Here is a 4412-nt window from a genome sequence, read left to right on the forward strand (position 1 = left end):
CATTTCATGTATCAGTAAAAATCAAGTAATTTAGGAGAGTGACAGGACTGTCAGTATTTGGGGGAAATAAAAAGATATGAAAAAAAACTAACAACTTACCATCTGCTATCACCATTATTTCACAAAATAAAGATTATAACACCCCTCAAAATATTAGATTAAAGGAAGCATACCTCTGATCTACTTCATGCTTGAACGGTGACAGGAAATTTAACACTTTTTTAGGCAGTCCATTCCAGACAACTGTTGTCTTCCTTTTACTGAGTTAAAATTTGCCTCTTTTTAATTTTCATTCATTGGCTTAGGTTCAGTCACATACAGCAACCCCAAATTAGTTTTTAATTCTTCTTGATAAATACTTCTAGCTTTACAGCTAACATTTATTGACTCTTACTAAGTGCTAGGCACTGACGGAAGTACTTTACATGTATACTCGCATTTAATCCTCATAATAACCTTATGAAGTGGGTTTTATTTTTATACGCATTTTACAAATGAGGAAACTGAGGCGAAGAGAGATTAAGAAACTTGCCTCTTAGTAGAGGGTGGTGATGACATGAATTCAGGCAGCCTGGTATCAGCGCAGCTAGGCCTTAACCACTGGTATGCACACTTCCTGTCCCTTTTCTTGTGTACAAAACTTTTCAAATGTTTGATGTTACCATGTTCCCCCTGAAGTCCACTCTTCCTCAGACTTAGTTTCTGGTCTTCAGACTGGTCCATCACTCTCCTGTTCACTCTCATTAAGGACAGACTGTGGTATACTCAGGTTGCTTCAAAATAAGCAGAATCCATGTTTTGGGCATTATACTTCTATTAATGCTGTTTACAATGGTGGAGAAAACAGAATAAAGTCTCTAGGGACATAGTGAGGTGGCTTAAGTATGAAATCCTAGAAAACCTCAAAAAGTAAGTACACCAATTTGGACAAAAGAAAACCAAACTGGGGTTGATAACTTTGTTGTCTGAACAATCTGTTAAGAGAAGGAAGAGCTACAGGGAAACAAGGCCTTGAAAACAGGAGCTAGGCCTTAAAGGTAGAGAGAGGGCAGCCTTCAAGAACAAAAAGTGATTGAAAGACTGCTGGTGATGCATGCTCCTCGTTTACCTAAACTTGTGAAGACCAAGGTTTTGTATGTAAAAGCCATCATTCTACTGTTCTTTAGTTCTTTAATACAGAGCTAAAGTGCACGAGGCCTTTTATAGGAAATACTAAAGCTGTTACGCCTTTCCATGTTATTAATACTTCAGTGGTCATAATGTATTAAGAGCTGTAACACAGACCTGGCCCTTAGCACAACAAAAATTAACATTTCTTTTTAGGGGTATCTCTTGCTTTAACCCATATTTGAAATCACAAATGCGATGTTAACTTTATGTCCTCTAGAAAGAAACAGGATGACAGATATAACTATTTGGCCAAATAAGGCATTTCCATTTTTTCTAATTGTTAATCTTATTAAAACATTAACATTATGTTTTACATTAAAGTATATATTTTAAATATTGAATGTTAATATTTTATGTTATCTAATAATTACAATAGCTCCATGATCCTAAAAAAATCGTTAATAACATTACCTACTCTTCATTATTATCTTAATCTATCTGTACAGAGAGCTACTCAACATCACTAAAATGAAAAAATACTAGATTATTTATTCTATTAGGACTTTTGACCTCATTAACTAATTTTTTTCAAATGTTCAGCCTTGATGATAGCAACAATTTTTAAGGTTGTTGTGATGCCATTTGGAATGTAGGGATTTTGTGATTTGAGTGACCATTATGAATTACTGTCACCCAAAGTGGTTCTTCTGCCAGAGCAGGTGTTCAGACAGTTGTGGCGGGGAGTCCAGGGTCTGTGTCCTAGTTCTTGATTTGTATTTGGTGTGCCACTTTCTGCAATATAAGCAGGCATTACTGACTCCTCTTCTATCCTTTGGGAGGGCTAAGTAAATGAAAATCTTAGATGAGGCAGAATTTAGGAGGGGTTTGGGAGTGGAACACTTCTTTGTGTTTACTTTTCTTCTTTTTCTATTTACTAGCTTACAGTTCCTCCTCTGAAATTAGACGAATGATTGATTTCACCTTCTGAGGTCAATGGTACTCACCAGGATAGCCTCTGAGTCCATAGGCTTGCCACTTGCTGACTGGCTGAAGTCCTGCTCTATGTGCATCATGGTCACTCACTGAGGACACACTTAGCTGAGATCTTACCACCTGGCAGGAAGGAAAGAGAAGTCAGAGGGTTAATGCTATTTTCATTTCTGAGAACCTCAAACCTCTAAAAAACATTTCTGGTATGGGGCAAAGTTCAGAGTCATATGTTTGGGTTCCTAAACTAAGCTTCACCACTTACTTGAAATAAGACATATAAGTCACTTAACTTCTTAGAGCCTCAGTTTCTTCGTCTATATACTAGAGAGCTATATAAATTAAGGTAAGTAGTAATGAGAAGCAGGCCGATTTTGACTTTCAAGACTACCTTTTCCTATGATACTGCACCTCTGTGATTTCTTACAGGACTCTGATCATGAATGGAATACCTTGAGTCACAATGCTGTTTACTTCAGTTAGGGCTAATAATAATGTTTCTGAGGGACTTGTACACAGCTGGTGTTTAAACAGAGCTATAAGGAAAACCAAGCTGGGGAGGGTGAGCGTACAGAACAAGAGTACTCTAACCATACAGAAAAAATGTACCAACAAAACATTGGGAACCCTGTTTGCTTAAAGTACACTATTTGCTCTCTTTCAGATGAAACTTCAAAGTGAAACTCCGAACTTTTTGCCTTTGTGAATAAGGAATTATGTTTTTCAGGGGCTCATGAAGTTTTCTTTGCATGTAAGAGCATCTTACAGATGCTCTTTATGAAACTGGTTAAGAGATCAAATATGCAGTCGTTAAAATAAAGGCATTTAGGGAAAAAAACCCAACTTTATTCTTCCATGAATAAACTTAGGGTCTGGCTTGCCTTAGAACATCAAATGTTCTCTTCCAAAGAGACGTGATCTCTTATTTTATTAACTCTGCCAAGTGTGGCGATTTCCAGACAAAATACCAATTAGTGGCTGGTGTATAACCTGTGGGTATAATACAATGGCTATCTGGAACTCTCCGAGTCCTGACCAAGCTAACTTTCCAAGTACCTAGGGGCTGATAAAATGTTTTTAAACATTTTGTGATGATTTAAGTAGAAAATACTTAATATTGCTCTGTAATTCAGCAATACTCTCAGATCTGAAGTAAATTTGTGGACCTCATCTATTATATGCTAAGGTGAACCAAACTCTGAACTCTGAGTTTTTCTGTTGCCCTCCTTGCCAAACTGTAGCCATCACTTTCTCCACTGCTCTCATCAGGTGTCTTGTTATGGTAATGTTTTTCTTCTCTTAACTTGCTACTTTCAATCTGTTTTGAGGTGGGGAACTAAATACCTAAGTTTTTATGTACTCAGTAGTGTTTTATTGAATGCTCACTGTTTTAGGTACTGTGCCAAATATAACATCGCCTTCTCAGATGGCTTACATTCTAAAAGTATGAAAGTATTAGGGTAAAATATGGGCAAAAAGAGCTGAAAGAGGGTCTGAGAGACTCTCCCATGAGTCAAGTATATTATTCTTGGGGTGCAGACTTTCTGTATGTTATTTTAAAAACTCTAAGAACATATCTGCTAGCAAATGAAGTTTCTAAGAAGCTGAATTCTAGACAAATATGGTGTTATTACAGCATTTCAATTTTACTGAGAGCTATTACTAACCTTGGAAAGTATGCCTCATGCTGGCATCTGTGGACAATACAACAGGCAAATTAAGGGATTAGGTATCCTCAGCACTAAAGTGATTGTAAAGAAAATATACATAACACTATAGTCGTGCTTCTCCATATCCCCTGCTTCACCATATGTTACTTTTCTTAATGTCCATGGGTAAAGGCAGAAATAATGAACAGTGCTTGGATTCGTTTGCCCTTTACTTTCAAATTGGAGAGACTATCTCAGAACCTTTCAAAGCCCTCTTTCTAGAAGACTCAGAGAAGACAGGGACCAGTTTTATGTACAAGGGTTTAACTAACAGCATCGATCCCTCTCAGTTCTGGGATTACTCGGGTAGTTGGTTTTTTAAAGCTGCAGAGCACTAGCCCAACGTCTACGAATACAGATTACGGGTTTTTACATAAATCGAAGTAAAAATGCAAATGGACAGTCAAAGGAAGGAAGAAACACCAAGCCTCAGGCATTTTTTGACCGAGGGCGCAGCCCCGAATGGCCGCATGGAGAAATAAGCACCAGTTCTCCGTTGCCGAAGTGTGACGTTTCGTAGGCAGTTCGACTCCGCGCCCACAGAGGGCGGGGATCGTTCAGTTTCAAGCAGTCTGGAAGCAGCAAGAAGTTAGGAGGACATTGAAA

This window comes from Pteropus medius, unplaced genomic scaffold (genome assembly GCF_902729225.1).
Source record: "Pteropus medius unplaced genomic scaffold, Ma_sr-lr_union100, whole genome shotgun sequence".
Taxonomy (NCBI): domain Eukaryota; kingdom Metazoa; phylum Chordata; class Mammalia; order Chiroptera; family Pteropodidae; genus Pteropus; species Pteropus medius.